Genomic DNA, 18,746 nt, shown 5'->3' on the forward strand with positions numbered 1-18,746 from the left:
ATTCTGCTGTTGTTAAATGGAGTTTTCTATGTATGTCTGTTAGGTCTAGCTGGTTTATACCATTGTAAAAGTTCTCTGTATCCTTGCTGATCTTCTCTCTAAATGTTCTCTTGTTTCCCTCTTATGAGGACCCTTGAGAATAATACAATGGGCCAAGCTGGATAATCCAGGATAATCTCCCCATCTCAGAATTCTTAATCACATCTGCAAAGTCCCTTTTTACCTTTTAAGGAAAGATATGTACAAATTCCAGGGATTAGGAAGTGGGCACCTTTAGGATGCCATTATTCAGCCTATCATATTAACTATGTAGTCTTGCCTTAAATACTCACTAACTCCAGGGTAGAACAGGATTAACTCAGAAATAGGGAGAAGAGTAGGCAACTACAACAACGTGAGGGCAAAACAAAGTATCAAAATAGCATTTTGAAGCATTCCCAGACTGAGCTGATGGATGTTATTTTATCAGAATAAAAGGGACCCCAACTTATAGGACAGTGGAAATCAGGATGGAAAACTGTATGTATATATGTATGTATGGATGTACATGTGAATGTATGTATGTGCATATAGGCATATGTTTTGTTAGAGACAGGGTCTCACTCTGTCACCCAGAAGAGAGTATAGTGGCTCAATTCGTAGCTCGCTGCAGCCTTGAACTTCTGGGTCAAGTGATCCTCCCAAAGTGCTGGGATTACAGACATGAGTCTCTACATGCAGCCTGTATTTGATATATTTATTGTATTAATGCGACTTGGCAAGAGGTTTTACATGGGGGAGTCATTGTTACTTATGCTCCAATGTGGAGAAAATCTGAGCCTTTCCTAAATATTTGTGTTCTTTTTGTGTGTGTGTGTATGAAGGGCATGGGTATCAGAAGCATACTTTGAGACTCCAGATAGGAGTTTTATGATATAGTTTTCATTCCCAATAATAATAGTTATGGGTTTATTCCTCTGTGTGTCACACAAAATATGCTTCACAGTGGGGAGATTTTATAAATTAGGGTGTGTTTTCCACTGGGGTCTTTGTAATAAATTTAAAAAAATTCTTGGTTCGTCTTTATTTGTGTGACTTACATTATGTCTATCTTGAAAGACCTTGATCTGACTTCTATTCAATTAAGTTTTATGGCTTTGTACTCCACAGCCAAACCATAACCATAAACCTACAAGAAAAGTTATGGCTGAAAGAAAGAACACAACATGTTAACTGCCCTCTTTCCATCATTTAGAAATCTCTAGTTGTGAGCCAGGAAGTTTCTGACCAGGAAGTTCAATCTTAAATGTTGATGCTCCTTTGTTAGACTTTATTTTAAAATTTGTTTGTTTCTTTACCAAAGTAAGGACTTCTGAAGGATAACCACAAAATCCAATGGAAAATAACATGGGAATTTTGATAGCCTACTGAACTGTAGTCAGATAATGTAGTTTCATATCATGGTTCTGATACTTACAACTTGACCTTGTAAAAGTCAGATAATCTCTTTGAGCCTCAGTTTTCTCCCCTGGAAAATGAGGATAATATCTACCTCACACAGTTTTAAGAGTTACTAGAATGTGCTTTGAAAGGTGTAATGTACTAAACAAATGAAATGGATTACTACTACTTTCAAGTGTAAAAAGAACCTCTGCATCTTGAATAGTAATAATATACCTGCCCATATGTAAATTATCATTAAGAATGAATGTATTTGATGAGAACAAGTATTCCATTCAAAGGTTTGATAAGTTTTAAATATCTAGATCATATTGAACAAATGACGGGACAAATGTGAACACTTTGTTTTTGTTTATCTCCATGTAAGCAAATGAGTTTTCCCTCCATTTTTCAGCCACAGCCCCAACTCTGACCAGCCATCTCACAACTAATTGGTGTCTGGTTAGGAAAGACTAGATATGATAAATCTACCCCTACTACAAGAGAAAGAAGCTGAAGATACAAGCTCCTTTATTGATAGGTCAAATGTACCTAGTTTACATCAGTAAAACAAAATACTTGACCAAGTACATCAAAAGGGTAGGGAATAGGTTACTAATATTTAGAAAGAATTATTTAATAACATAATAATGAGCATCATACTCTCAAATTTAATTTTTTTAAAAAATGATGGCTTTAGGAATAGCAAGAGTAATTCAGAAAGAATTTCATTGAGAATATGAATCTTCTGGCCCAATATTTGTGAATATATATGTGATGTGTGCATTTGCACTTGCTCACACACACACATACACACTTGTGGTTCAATCAAGTGAAAAAAAATTACTTGGGATTTTAAAAATTATGTCTGTTTCCACTCTGGGTTTGAAATAAAATTAATGCTCTAAGGAGAGATAATTTCTCCCAATAATACCCCAAGAAGAGTTAAGGAAAATATTTCTCTCCAAACAATTTTAAATGATTGAGAGAATGCAATGGTGTAAAGATAGGGGCTTTAAAATTTTTTATTTTGAGAAAGGAGAAGCAAAAGAAAAAAATATAACTTCTTTGTTCATTAGCGTCATTCAAGAGCATGGAGATGCATATATAACTTTCCCTCACATTACATTGCTGGATTATAGCCCTATGGCCGTATCTACCTATCCATAAGTCTTGATGCCGTGCAAGCAAGCTTCAGAGACCAAAAGGGGACTGGGTTGGCAGAGATCAGGTCATGGGCTCTTGCTTTGGTTGCCAGCAGATGCCATAGTAAAAAGTAAGAATCTGATTTCCACTGAGATGTATCCAATAGGGAATTCACACAGCTTAGGAAAACTGTTTGATAATGAGGAGCTAAAAAAAAATTCAACTGCTTATTACATAATTAATTCATTAAGAAAAGTTGTGAACTTAGGATGATCAACAATGTACAAACTTCAAATTACTAATCCAAACATTTGTTGGTCATTCACAGAATTAGAAATAGAACCTTCTGTGGTAGATTGTATTTTGCAGATGACCACAATATCTCCCATCCCACGTCCTCGTCTATCCTCAGTAGGGAAGTCTCTTTTCACTTCCTTCGAATCTGAAAAATACAGCCATTTATATATTTTCTTGTTTATAACAGTCTTCTATACAGCCATCCACCCATTTATTCATGAATATATATATGTACATATACGCAGTGCTCAATTTGCCTTTTGTTTCTTGGGAAAATGGATACTATTATCAAACGCCAGGCTCTTTGCTAAATATATAAGCTCATTTAAATCTTACATCTTCTTTTGTATAGGTACTACTACCATTTTATATATGAACTTTGTGAGGTAGATGTCTTCTAGAACATGTTAGGTTCTTATTAGAGTTTGTATAGTAAATTTCAGTTTCTAAATTTTTTAATACTCCACACAGCTGCTATTTCTACCAAAGCATAGCTGTATAGTACAGCAGTAAGAATGTAAACTTTAGAGCTGGTATGTCTGTTTATTTATTGATGTATTTTATTTTTTACATATTGAGGCACAGTCTCACTCTGTCACCCAGGCTGGAGTGCAGAGGCTGTGTCTTGGCTCACTGCAACCTCTGCATCCTGGGTTTAAGAGATTCTCCTGCTTCAGTCTCCTTAGTAGCTGGGATTACAGGCACCTGCCCCTACACCCAGCTAATTTTTTTGTGTTTTTAGTAGAGATTAGGTTCCATCATGTTGCCCAGGGTGGTCTTGAATTCTTGAGCTCAGGCAATCCTCGCCTCTTAGCTTCCCAAAGCGCCTACATCAGGCATTTCTCTGGTGTTATCCCTCCCCATCCTCCCCGCCCTACCTCACTGTCCCTCCCCTCCCCTCCCTCCACCTCCCCACCTTGCCCTGTGAGTGTTATTCCCTTCCCTGTGCCCAAGTGTTCTCATTGTTCATCACCTGCCTATGAGTAAAAACATAAGGTGTTTGGTTTTCTGTTCTTGTATCAGTTTGCTGAGAATGATGGTTTCCAGATTCATCCATGTATCTACAAAGGGCATAAACTCATCATTTTTATTGCTGCATAGTATTCCATGGTGTATATGTGCCACATTTTTTTGTCCAGTCTATCATCAGTGGGCATTTTGGTTGGTTCCAGGTCTTTGCTATCATAAACAGAGCTGCAATGATCATACATGTGCATGTGTCTTTATAATACAACAATTTATAATCCTTTGAGCATATACCTAGTAATGGGATTGCTGGGTCAAATGGAATTTCTATTTCTAGGTCCTTGAGGAATCACCACACTGTCTTCCACAATGGTTGAACTAATTTACACTCCCACCAACAGTGTAAAAGCGTTCTTGTTTTTCCACATCCTCTCCAGCATCTGTTGTCTCCAGATATTTTAATGATCGCCATTCTAACTGACATTAGATGGTATCTCAATGTGGTTTTGACTTGCATTTCTCTAATGACCAGTGATGATGAGCATTTTTTTCACGTTTGTTGGCTGCATATTTGTCTTCTTTTGAAAAGTGTCTGTTCATGTTCTTTGCCCACTTTTGAATGGATTTGTTTGTTTTTTGCTTGTAAATCTGCTTTAGTTCTTTGTTGGTTCTGAATATTAGCCCTTTGTCTGATGGGTAGATTGCAAAATTTTTTCCCATTCTGTTGGTTGCTGGTTAATTCTAATGATTGTTTCTTTTGCTGTGCAGAAACTCTTAAGTTTAATTATATACCATTTATCTATTTTGGCTTGTGTTGCCATTGCTTTGGGTGTTTTAGTCATGAAGTCCTTGCTTGTGCCTATGTCCTGAAAGGTGTTGCCTAGGTTTTCTTTTAGGGTATTTACGGTGTTAGTTCTTATGTTTAAATCTTTAATCCATCTGGAGTTAATTTTTGTATAAGGTGTAAGAAAGGGGTCCAGTTTAAGCTTCCTGCATATGGCTAGTGAGTTTTCCCAGCACCATTTATTAAACAGGGAATCCTTTCCCCATTGCTTGTTTTTGTCTGGTTTGTTAAAGATCAGGTGGTTATAGATGAGTGACATTGCTTCCAAGGCCTTTTTTCTGTTCCATTGGTCTATATCTCTGTTTTGGTACCAGTACCATGCTGTTTTGATTACTGTAGCCTTGTATTATAGTTTGAAGTCAGGTAGTATGATGCCTCCAGCTTTGTTCTTTTTGCTTAAGATTATCTTGGCTATGTGGGCTCCTTTGGTTCCATATGAACTTTAAAGTGTTTTTTTTTTTCCAGTTCTGTGAAGAAGGTCAGTGGTAGCTTGATGGGGATAGCATTGGATCTATAAATTACTTTGGGCAGTATGGCCATTTCCACAATATTCATTCTTCCTAACCATGAGCATGGAATGTTTTTCCATCTGTTTGTGTCCTCTCTTATTTCCTTGATCAGTGGTTTGTAGTTCTCCTTGAAGAGATCTTTTACATCCTTTGTTAGTTGTATTCCTAGGTATTTTATTCTCTTTGTAGCAATTGATAATGGGAGTTCACTCATGATTTGGCTCTCTGTTTGTCTGTTATTAATGTATAAGAATGCTTGTGATTTCTGCACGTTGATTTTGTATCCCGAGATTTTGCTGAAGTTGCTTATCAGCTTAAAGAGGTTTTGGGCTGAGATGATGGGGTCTTCTAAATATACAATCATGTCATCTGCAAATAGGGACTATTTTACTTCTTACTTTCCTAATTGAATGCCCTTTATTTCTTTTTCTTGCCTGATTGCTCTGGCTAGAATTCCAATAATATATTGAATAGGAGTGGTGAGAGTGGGCATCCTTGTCTAGTGCCAGTTTTTAAAGGGAATGCTTCTAGTTTTTGCCCATTCAGTATGATATTGGCTGTGGGTTTCTTGTAAATATCTTTTATTGTTTTGAGATACATTCCATCCATACCTAGTTTATTGAGAGTTTTTAGCATAAAGAACTGTTGAATTTTGTCAAAGGCTTTCTCTGCATGTATTGAGATAATCGTGGTTTTTGTCTTTGATTCTGTTTATGGGGTGGATTATGTTTATAGACCTGCATATGTTGAACCAGCCTTGTATCCCCAGGATGAAGCTTACTTGATTGTGGTGGATAAGCTTTTTGATGTGCTGTTGCAATTGGTTTGCCAGTATTTTATTGAAGATTTTTGCATCTATGTTCATCATGGATATTGGCCTATAGTTTTCTTTTTTAGTTATGTCTCTGCCAGATTTTGGTATCAGGATGATGTTGGTCTCATAAAGTTAGGAAGGATTCCCTCTTTTTATATTGTTTGGAATAGTTTTGATAGGAATGGTACTGGCTCCTCTTTGTATGTCTGGTAGAATTCAGCTGTGAACCCATCTGGACCTGGACTATTTTTAGTCGGTAGGCTATTAATTGCTGCCTCAACTTCAGACCTTGTTATTGGACTATTCAGGTTTCAACTTCTTTTTGACTTAGTCTTTGGCGTGTGCAAGTGTCCAGGAATTTATCAGTTTCTTGCAGATTTACTGGTGTATGTGCATAGAGTTGTTTGTAGTAATCTCTGATGGTAGTTTGTATTTACGAGGAATCGGTGGTGATCTCCCCTTTATTGTTTTTTATAGCATCTATTCGATTCTTCTCTCTCTTCTTTTTTATTAGTCTAGCTAGTGGTTTGTCTATTTCATTGACCTTTTCAAAAAACCAGCTCCTGGATTTATTGAATTTTTGAAGGGTTTTTTGTGTCTCTATCTCCTTCGGTTCTGCTCCGATCTTATATCTTAGTTTTTTCTTGTCTTCTGCTTGCTTTTGAGTTTTTTTGATTTTGCTCCTCTAGCTCTTTCAATTTTGATGATAAGGGTCAATTTTAGATCTTTCCTTGTTTCTCATGTGGGCATTTATTCTATAAATTTCCCTCTAGACACTGCTTTAAATATGTCCCATAGGACCTGGTACGTTGTGTCTTCATTCTTGTTGATTTCAAAGAACATTTTTATTTCTGCCTTCATTTCATTGCTTATCTATTCATCATTCAGGAGCAAGTTGTTCAGTTTCCATGTGACTGTGCAGTTTTGAGTGCTTTTCTTAATCCTGAGTTCTAATTTGATTGTGCTGTGGTCTGAGAGACTGTTTGTTATGATATCCCTTCTTTTGCATTTACTGAGGAGTGACTTACTTTCAATTATGTGGTCAATTTTGGAGTAAGTGCAATGTGGTGCTGAGAAGAATGTGTATTCTGTGGATTTGGGGTGGAGTGTCCTGTAAATGTCTATTAGGTACACTTGGTCCAAATCTTTGTTTGAGTCCTGGATATCTTTGTTGACCTTCTGTCTTATTGACCTGTCCAAAATTGTCAGTGGAGTGTCAAAGTCTTTCACTATTATTGTGCAGAAATCTAAGTCTCTTTGTAGGTCGTGAAGAACTTGCTTTATGTATCTGGGTGCTCATGTATTGAGTGCATGTATATTTAAGATAGTGAGCTCTTCTTGTTGCATTGATCCTTTCACCATTATGTAATGGCCTTCTTTGTCTCTTTTGATCTTTGTTGGTTTAAAGTCCATTTTAGCAGCAACTAGGATTGCTACCCCTGCTTTTTTTTGCTCTCCGTTTGCTTGGTAAATCTTTTTCCATCCCTTTGAGTCTACATGAATCTTTGGATGTGAGATGGGCCTCCTGAATACAGCACACTGATGGATCTTGACTTTTTATCCAGTTTGCCAGTCTATGTCTTTTGATTGGGCCGTTTAGGCCATTTACATTCAATGTTAATATTGTTATGTTTGAATTTGATCCCACCATTTTGTTACTGACTGGTTGTTTTGCCCATTAGTTCACATGGTTTCTTCATTGCCTCATCGTTCTTTTCCATTTGGTACGTTTTTGCAGTGGCTGGTACTGGTTGTTCTGTTCCCTGCTTAGTACTTTCTTTAGTAGCTCTTGTAAAGCAGGTCTTATAGTGACAAAATCTCTCAGCAATTGCTTGTCCATAAAGGATTTTATTTCTCCATCACTTATCAAGCTTAGTTTGGCCAGATATGAAATTCTGGGTTGAAAGTTCTTTTCTTTAAGGATGTTGACTATTGACCCCCACTCCCTTCTAGCTTATAGGGTTTCTGCTGAGAGATTTGATGTGAGTCTGATGGTCTCTCCTTTTTGGGTGACTCGACTTTTGTCTCTGGCTGCCCTTAGGATTTCTTCCTTCATTTCAACCCTGGTGAATCTGACAATTATGTGCCTTGGGGTTGCTCTTCTTGAGGAATATCTTTGTGGTGTTCTCTGTATTTCCTGGATTTGAATGTTGGCCTGCCTTGTTAGGTTGGGAAAGTTCTCTTGAATAATATCTTGAAGAGTGTTTTCCAACTTGGAATCATTCTCCATGTCACATTCAGGTATGCCGATCAAGCATAGATTAGGTCTTTTCACATAATCCCATAGTTTTTGGAGACTATGTTCATTTTTTTTCACTCTTTTTTCTCTATATTGCCTTCTCATTTTATTTCATTGATTTGATCTTCTATCTCTGATATCCTTTCTTCTACTTGACCAATTCAGCTGTTGAAACTTGTATATGCCTCGTGAAGTTCTCATGCTGTGTTTTTCAGCTCCATCAAGTCGTTTATGTTCTTCTCTAAGCTGGGTATTCTAGTTAGCATTTCGTCTAACCTTTTTGCAAGGTTTTTAGTTTCTTTGCATTGCGTTAGAACATGGTCTTTTAACTCAGAGAAGTTTGTTATTACCCACCTTGTGAAGCCTACTTCTGTCAATTTGCAAATTCATTCTCTGTCTTTTTTTGTTCCCTTGATGGTGAGGAGTTGTGATCCCTGGGAGGAGAAGAGGTGTTCTTTTCTTCAATGGTTTCATCCTTTTTGCACTGTTTTATTCCCATCTTTGTGGATTTATCTCCTTTTAATCTTTGAAGTTGGTGATTTCAGGAAGTCTCTGAGTGGACTTTTTTTTTCCATTGAGGTTGGAGCTGTATCTTTTTTGGCCGGTAGAGGGCGCTGCTGGGCTCTCAGGTTCAGTCAGGTTGCTGGGTGGGTGGTCTTTCCCTGGCGTTTGTTTGCCGGTGAGATTGGCCCCGCCTTCCCAATGGCGTCTTTCTCAGAGCTGCATCTTCCTGGTTTGGGTCAAACTGGTGTGTTTGGTGCCAAGCTCTCTAGTGAGGGCTTCAGTTTGAGTTCTGTGGAGGTGGCGCCTGCGAGGCCTTGTGGTCTGTTTCCCTGCTTTCAACTCGGCCTCTCTCTGTGGGAAGGTCTGTCCCGCTGGCCTTAGTCCAAACTCCCGCCCAGGTCCCTGCGACAACTTGCCAAGCCCCGCTGCTCAGATTTGCATTGACTACCCACAGAGCACCTCAGTCTGGCAGGGCTCTCATGGACCATGGGTTGCAGGAGAGATGAGGTAAGCACAGGATCCGAATGGGAGCACCTAGAGGGTGAAACCCCCCCACCCTCCCCACCCCTGCAGCCACCAGCCGGCTTTGTGTTTCAGGTGGGGACGCCCCCCACCCCAGTCTTGATTTACCCCCTGCGGCTTCTTCCCTGGGCTATTTTCAGTACCCTATCAGTCCCACCTAAAGGAACCAGGCACCTCATTTGGAATCGTGAAGTCATGTAACCATCTGTGTCTCATTTGCTGGGAGCTGCATTCCAGTGTTGCCTTCTCACGGCCATCTTGGCACCCCCGCCGAAAATAAAATTAAATAAAGACCTCTAACAAAGTGAGGCAGACTAAGGCAGCAAAAGGCTCAGACTATGGGGATTCCACTCAGGACGGTGAATGAGAGTCAAGTAGAGGAAGCATCAAACTGCTTATGCATGTGCAGTGCCAGATGGACCTAAACATTTATACAATGGGGAATTGGAAAGCAGCTAATGTTGGTAGAAAACTCAGATGGGAGTGTCTGGGTCTGTTGAGGCAGCTATTACAAAGTACCATATACTGGCTGGCTTCTAAACAACAATAATTTATTTCCCATAGTTCTGGAGGCTGCAAAGTCCAAGATCTAGGCACTGGCAGATTCAGTGTTTGGTGAGGGCCTGCTTCCTGGTTCATAAACAGCCATCTTTTTGCTGTAAACCTCCATAATGGAAGGAGTAAGGGAGGTCTCTGGGGTCTCTTTTATAAGGTCATAATCTCATTCATCAGGGCTCCACCCTCATGACCTAATTATCCCCAAAGGCTCCACCTCCAAATACCATCACATTGGGATTTCGGTTTCAACATATAAATTTTCAGGGTGGGGGACACAAACATTCAAATGGTAACAAGGAGAAAAACAACCAGAAACGAAGGTCAGAGCAAGGAAATATAGTGAAATGGAGAGTACCTTTGTGAAGGGAGTGAAAAGAAAAGCAAACGAAAGGGAAGAAAATGCAAAATGCACAAAAAGTTGCCCTCTCCTCAAGGCTCGTTTTATGCCCCTCTATTGTGGCACTTTCACAATGTATTGGAAATCTCTGGCTATAGAGCCCTCCAGGGAGGCAGCATAGGCAGGGCACTACTCTGCCCTGCCTGTGCTATATCAGGACTAATATCAACAGATAGCTATTTATTGGATATATGGATGAAGTGGATGGATAAATAGGGATTTAGAATAAGGAAGGAAAATGTAGAAGCGAGCAGAGGAAGGTGAAGTTGCTGAGAAATCAACAAACACAATTACTAACTAGAATATCAGAGACAAGATGGCTATCAAGAATTAGGAAAGCCTTTCTTCCCTGATTTGCCATATCTCAGTTTCAAATATTTTATATTATATCCAGTGAAACCCAAATACTGAGTTCCTGCTTTTAAAAAAGTGTAGATAGTATGAAATCCATATGTTTCTGATTCATTTACACAAAACATTGAAATTCAGCTAGTGTAGGGCGATTGGATGTCATATATGCCAGTGCACAGCATACTAATCGTTTTAAGTCATTTTTGATGCCCCAGGAAGTCTCTGAGAATAAACAACACGAAGCCCCAGTGGCCTAACAGTGCCGTCTGAAAGAAAAAGCCAAAAATATCTGAACGAGAGTCTTCATTTCCAAATTTAACAGTCTGCTGTGAAGAATCCACGGATACCTTATGATGCCCAGGAGCCCAGGAAACAGCAGTCAGGGCCTGACAGTTGGGGAATAGGTAGAGTCCTCATAAGCAATGTTATGAGGAAATGGAAATAAAATGAAATGAAGCAAAATCCAAATGGTGGAGAGAATAAGGCTCTATCTGAAAATAACTGAAGATAGGTTGAAGCAAGAAAAAAAAAAAAACCCATAGAAAAAACAGGAACAGAAGAAGATCAAAGATTTAGAAACAAATCAAACCTTTAAAGAATCAAGTTTTACAACTATGGTGTTAATTGGGTACAATTATTCCTTATTTCAGTGCCTCATTGTATTTTATGCACTGGTTCAGTCACAGCCAGTGCAGAGACACACTGTCCATAACCTCGAAGGAGAAGACGACAGAGAATGTCTTTGCCATCTAGTAGCTTCTACCTCAGTTGAGGGAGAAGGGCCATGAACTCATAAAAGGGGAGTTGGGATTCTGGTTTGAGAATGTGACCAGAAACAAAAGATTCAAAGGTGTGAAAGTGACAGTGCTGTTTACTGAGATGAGAGAACAGTAGATATATTAAGTCTGAGACGACTGAGCTATATCCACATGGAAATGTTGAGGAAGCGATGGAATGTATACGTTTGAGCATCATCAACATATCTAATCAGCAATATTGAAACCATGAGGGTGGTTGAATACTCTGAATAACAGTAGCTAATATATATTGAACATTCACATGTTCCAGGAACTATTTTAAGCACCTGATGTGGATTACCTCATTAATGCTTACACTGTCCTATGAGCCAGGAACAATTATTATCCCGAGTTTACATATGAGAAAACAGGGGATTAAAGGATTCTTCTTAGTAAAACCAGCTCATGGAAAAGACGACTGACAGTGACATTAGGGGTCCCTTGTGAATAATGAAAGCCCTGCCTTCTATACTTGGAGCTTAAAACCAGCTCTCTCGTATTTGAGTCCTAAATATTAACAGCTCACCAAGGATCACCATATGTTTCAGAAAACCTTTGAAATGATATACACAGACCAAGACAGGCAAATGGAAGGTGGATTTGGAAAAAAAAAAAAAAAAAGCTCCCAGTAACACAGTAACAGAGATGAAGAATGCCTTTGTCTTAATTTATGGCTCAATATGTGGTAACTTTTAGTAAATTTCAATGTATGCTTGACTAGAATATACTCACATTGCAAGTGTTGGCAGTACTGTTCCCTGTATGTCCATGATATCAAGTTGGCTAATCATGTTGTTAACATCTTCTCTATCCATGCTGATTTTTTTTTTTTTTTTGGCTGTTCTATCAAATACTGAGAATATATAAAATGTCCCAGTATCAGGATTAAGGTCTACCAAAAATTAGTCTGATTAAATCTTTGATATGATATAAAGTATTATAATTATGAAGTGATCCTCTTTGTTTTTAGCAATAACTTTTTGTTCAATATTAATATTGTTATAAATTATTTTGATTAGTGTTTGCATGGTATGTCTTTTCCTATTCTTTTATATTTAAACTATATTCTGTTTTCATTGTGTCACTTGTTAACAAAGTATTGTTGAATCTTGTGCTTTTATCTAGTCTGACAGTCTTTGTCTCTTAGCTGGTACATTTAGTTCTTTTAATGTAATTAATGATATATTTGGGCTTAGATCTACCCTCTCACTAGGTACTTTCTAATATTTCTTCTTTTACATATTTTTTCTTTTATTCCCTTATTTTGATTATTTAACATTTTTTTCTAGTGTTCTTCTGTTAATTTGGAAGTCATACACCCTTTAATTATGTTTTAGTTCAGGTTGTTCTCCCCCCTTTCCAATCATGGCATCATTATAACAGACAGTAAAACAGAAAGCAATCGGTTAGGCTACAGCTTTATATCATTTGCATCCCTGATTGCATGTTGTCAGTGAAAATTTTAAGTCAGACCCAAATTATGTAAAACCAGGCTCCAATATTTACTTATTGTACTATGCTGGGTAATGTATTCACGTCATTGAGCTTCTTCACCTACCAAATAGATTTGATATATCTTTATAACCTTGCATCCAGTAATAAACTTATGGAGTTGATGTGGAGATAAAGTCATATGATGTTCAAAAAAGCATCAAACACTGATCCTAACATATGGTAAGCATGAGGTCTGTATTCTTTTTTCTAAGCTCCCTTGAATTGAAAGACATCCTAGATTCTTAGAAACAAGTAGACGTGGAAAGTTCAATTGTCTTGCTGATAGATGGCTTTATTGATTTATTTGGAACAGAGTTTTGCTCTTTCAAAGGCTAGAGTACAGTGGCGTGATGTGGTCTCACTGCAACTTCCACCTCCCGGATTTAAGCGATTCTTATGGTTCAGGCATGTGCCACCACACCCAGCTAATTGTTTTCTTTTCTTTTTTTTTTTTTTTTTTTTTTTTTTTTTTTTTTTTTTTTTTTTTTTTTTTTTTTTTTTTTTTTTGGTATTTTTAATAGAGATGGGGCTCCACTCTGTTGACCAGACTGGTCAGTTTTATTTATTTTTCATTGATTCAGTTAGCTTCAAATTCAGAGTGACAATTCTGATGTTGAAAACAAGGTGTGTGTGTGTGTTTGGCAGTTCTTGGCCTATTGATAACAGATAGATTTCATACCTTTTTCCAGCTCTGCCCCAGTCCACAGGGTGACTAACACCTGAAAGCTGTATTTCCCAGTGTCCTTTGTCAGATAGTTTCTGGCTAGGTTTAACCACTGGGGCCCACAAGCAACATTATGGGCAGAAGGAAGGAAGAGGTGGGTTGTTTTTCCCTTTTCTCTTCGCATCTAGGCCCATCTTCCTGAGGACCGTGTCTGTTCCATTGCGCTGACTTCCTCTGTAACAGATGCAGTGCATTTCTAGCTTCTACCCAGTAATTTCTGCCAAAGTTCCCTTAATCCCTCTAGTTTATGGGTGACAATAGCTTCCTGATTGTTCCTCACTTTTGGTTGCCTCTATGTCCCCTCCATGTGCTTTTTTAAGTATTTTAACATCTTTGTTACCAGTCACCTGGATTGAATGTTTTCTTTTGTAAATACTTAGTGTAGGTTTATCTAATTTGACCATGACTGAAACAATGTAATTGGTTAGTGTGAATGTGTCAGTGTTTGTATTTAGGGGAGAATTAAAGAAGGGTGTCACCTACTTTAGTGACTGTGGCTTCGTATGCACATCCAAAAATGGTAACTAAACTATGAGCTAGCTAGATACTCCAAGAAAAAAAAAAGTTCATTGGAGTCACGGAATAACTTAATGCACTCACTTAGTGGAGTGCTACACTATGAATTATATGGACATTTTCATAGGTGTTCAAACATAAAGTCATTGATGGATTGATGTGGTGCTCTGGTACAATAACCATTGCAAAACAGAAAAGAGTCCCTTTCTTGCTTGGGCTATTTCCTTATTCTCCTGAAAGAAAATAGAGTTTGCTGCCCATCTTAATACCTTGTCTATTGCTAGATAAGAAAAGGGAAGTCCCTTCCATATATAGTTGCCCTTTAATGATACCTGTCCTCTAAAGTCACCCAACACTTTGGATTGCTGATAAAATATCTAATAGTTAAAAAAAGGATAGGGGGAGTAAAGGCCTGGATCTAAATTATTCTGGGAAGATTTTTAAACTTTGGTTTTACTACTTATAAAATCTTTTCACATTAGAAATACTGAGATCCTTGTTTGTTTGTATGTTTGTTTTTTTAAATGTACTAAGAGGAATTACTTTATAGCATTTCATTTTTCCCTTTTAGGGACTGCTGAATGAATTGGTATTTCCCCACCCAGCTGAAGCTATATTCTAGTTTTATTTGTCTCAGTGTCTGTTTCAGATTTTCTCTTCCCTGTTTTGAATGTTGACTCCTTTAATTACTTTGTTATATGTTTGCCAAGAAGAGTATTTTTCAGTCTAGCTTTGTGAGCCTGTAAAACATCAAGCAATTTCTCTAAATAATATCCCATTTGACAAATCATTGGCTTGTTTTTTTTTAATCTAGACCAATGTAGAAAAGATTTTTCACCAATGTAGAAATATCCTAGTAATAGGTTTGATCACACACATACGTTCTACTGTGCTTCAGGTGGTTAAAAGTCAAATGCTAATAATATTGCCTTCTCATTTGACTTATCAAGAAAATTATGTATATTGAAAAAGGATAACCTAGGAATGCTACAAAATGTTTTAATGTCAACAACTATTTATTAAACACCTGCTGTGTGCTAGGCAGTGTGCTAGCATTACAAGGATATAACAGTTACACTCACAGTACTATGAGGATTGTATTTAAACAAGTTATTTAAAGCATTTAGCATTGCTCTCAGCATGTAGTAATGCTTAATAAATGGTAGCTATTATTAATAATCTGGTGTCTTGCATCCCAATCCTGGGTTTTCCCTGCTCTAAGGAATCAAGGTAGGATAAGTGTTTTTGCCATGTGATCCTGACCATGCTTCTATTGGCTTCCCATATTAACTTTAACCTAACTACTAACCTATCTACTTTATCTGTCTGCTACTACTATTATCCATCTAAGACTACTTTTTATCTATTACTAACAAATCTACCTGCTTTAATTCATCCTTCTGTGGTCTGAATGTTTGTGTCTCCCCAAAACTCACATTGAAATCCTAACCCCCAAGGTGATGGTAGTAGGAGGTGGGGCTTTGGGGAAGTGATTAGGTCTTGAGGGAAGAGTCCTGATGATTGGGATTCCTTTCTTTATTAAAGAGACCCCAGAGGGCTAGCTCCCCATTTCCTCTGTGTATAGTTACAATGAGAAGATGGCCTTCCAGGAGGAAGTGGGCCCTCTCCAGATACAGTGCAGATTCAGTGTCTGGTGAGGGCCCACTTCCTCATGGAGGGCCGTTTTCCGTTGCAGATCTTGGACTTTCCAGCCTTCAGAAGCATAATAAATACATTTCTGTTGTTTAGAAGCCACGCAGGCTTTGGTATTTTGTTATAGCACCCAAACTAACTAAGATACTGCTTTCCATCTTTGTATCTTAATGAAAATAGCTGACTTTTAACCTCACTCTGACTTTTGTTGTGTACAGTGCTAAGTGCTTTATAAGTATTATCTTATAGAATCTTATGTAGTAGACCCTATAGCTCTCCCTTTTTTATTAGTAACTGAAGCTTAGAAAGATTGAGCAAACAGTCTGCATAGCTAGAAAGTGGCAGAACTAGAATTTAGGTCCAGGCATCTTGACCCCAAAGCTTATGTTCTCAAATGCTGGAACCTGTTACTGGTCCCCTTGGGCCTTCATGTCAGCCTCACCTGTTGTAACCTCAGGCTAGACAGATGCTGTTCTGAGTCTCTGGTCCTGATACGCTCTTGCTGAACCTGGCTCCTTCCCAAACTCTAGTGCAAAGAGCTAGAGAGTTATATAATTAGGGAGAGGAATAGTAGTCCCATAAAAATTAGGCTCCCTAAGTGGTCTTCCTGGTTGTTCCATGTGGACACTGGAAAGAAGAATTTTAAAAAGGGAAAAAGAAAGAATCCTGGATCTTTCTAGAAAGTACATAGAAAGAAGCAGTACCCTGGAGGGTCACTGGGAAGAAAACTGTTTTAAGAGGAGAGAAAAACTTGGCTTAAAAAGTTGAAAGGCAATAAGTGACATCAAACCGCAAATGAGATTCTCGGGGGATAAAGGGAGATGAGCAAGGGCCACTGTGAAAAAGTGGGCAGTGTCCCACCACAGAGTGGCTTTCCTTTCCATCTCTGCTTCTCAGTTTGCAAACTGTTTTTCTCTCTTTCTAAAGACTGTAGAGGTTCACTTGTAACTCTGAGTGTTCACTTTCTCCTTGAACTGCCTCCTGACCAGATTGTGCACACTTAAGCTGTAGTAAGCAAGTAAACCCTGGATAGCATTTTCAACAGAAAAAACTTTGTTTTTATCCCAGAGGACATATGGCTTCAAGACAAAGATGAACTCAATTTGCATGTCCGTTGACAACCGATTTTAAGGGCCCATGAAAAAGCCTTTGGTGTTGCCAATCTGGAGGAAGAAGATTGGGCATTGTCTGCTTGAGGACTTGCTTACTCTGAGCTACAGTCATCAGATGCAACAGAGAAACCTGCTGGGTCTGCCTGACCCGTTCTTTTTCTTTCCTCACTTCAGAAGCAATTAGACAATATAAAGATGGATGCTGATGAGCCTCTCTGTTGAGACATTTGCTGGCCACCCCACACAGTGGGGACTTGTTTTTATTTTGGGCCATTCAGCCTCAGCACCCTGGCTCCACAAGCATGTGTGTAGCACATATAAAAGCTGCCTTACAGATGAAACAAGATGAGACATCACACTCAAGAGAATTCTTCTTCTGAAAGGAGATCTTTCTGTGTTGGGACTTTTGATATGAGAGCAGCTAGGAGGCTGGGTGGCCTAGGGGTAAGTAAGACCTGTTCTCTGTGGACTGCTAAGGCACAGGTCCTTTGCACAAGTTGTTCTCTCCATATATGGGGAGCATGGCTCTAGAACCAGCCTACCAGGTTCAAACCCCATCACTCACTGGCTCTTGGGCAAGATACTTGGCCACTCACACCTTGATTTTCTCACCGTGTGACTAGGCACACTCATAGTAGTTCCAAACAGGACTCTTGTGAGAATGATATAAGTATGCATGGAAGGCCAGCAGAACCATGCATGACACATAGTATTAATAATAACATGTCAGTGTTGCCTTTTTGTGTTTTACTTAGCCATATATTTTTTCCAGGAGCATGTGCACTTTATTGAACACAGCTGTAGAAAACTGTGTGAGGGTAAAGGGCTGATACAGGATGGGCTGGGGGCAGGGCGGGGAATGGAAGCTGGAGTACGTGGGAGACAGGTCACTGGCGGAGCCCCTGACCCGGGTGATTCCTCTGGATCTACTGATAGACTTGCAGAATCAGTATTTGGTTGATGATCAGCAGAATGGTTCTCACCCTTCTTTCAAGTCTTAGCTAAGTATTGCTTTGTTAGGGAGCCTGCCCACCTGGTAGATCAGTTGCTTTGTACATGCTTTCTGAGAAATCTGTGCTTCTTTTGCAATCCTGTGTTTATTAGTGTGATCATTTGGTGAGGTCTCTCTTTCCCACTGGGCTTCAAGCTTCCATTTTACATTATATACCCAGTGCCTGGCACAGGGTCTAGCATATAGTAAGTTCTCAATGAATTTTTGCCCAAATGCATGAGTATATCTATACGATCCACATATAGAAATGTTTAAAGCATCTAAATTGATACATTTTATTTAATTCAACAAAAATATACCAGCACTAACTTTATACCAGACACTGTGCTGGAAGCTAGTCAGGTAGAGATAGAAAAGTTGGTTCCTGCTCTGAAAAGGCCTTCAGTGTTGTTGTCAGCCACAAGTCAGATGAATTGTAGCACATGAAGATGAAGCCTGTGTAAATCATGTGCTTACCTTGTGCTGAGTCACTCTAAAAACAACCACGTATGAGTGTTTGGGGTAATTTTTCCTTGACTGAGTATTCTGGCACTTAATGACCTAGTAATAGATGCCTGCATGGTAGCATTAGGGCCTATATACAAAGAAACAAAAAAATAGGATACCAAAATTCTAACACTCTAGCAGAAAATAACAGTTTGCATTTCTTTGGAGCTTTATAGCTCCACATCAGTTCCTTTTATGATCTTCTGGGTTACGTATAATTTGTATCCCCAATTTATTAGATGACATAAAAGATACATTATCTCAAGAACCCAGTGGGGACCCAAGCCGAGACTCTTCCACCCAGATACCCTGGCGTCCTTGACCCAGCAAAAGGAATGGAACAAGAGGTACTTCCACAGCCATGAGCACAACCCTGCCTCCCAGTG

Source organism: Cebus imitator, unplaced genomic scaffold, assembly GCF_001604975.1.
Source record: "Cebus imitator isolate Cc_AM_T3 unplaced genomic scaffold, Cebus_imitator-1.0 Scaffold267, whole genome shotgun sequence".
Taxonomy (NCBI): domain Eukaryota; kingdom Metazoa; phylum Chordata; class Mammalia; order Primates; family Cebidae; genus Cebus; species Cebus imitator.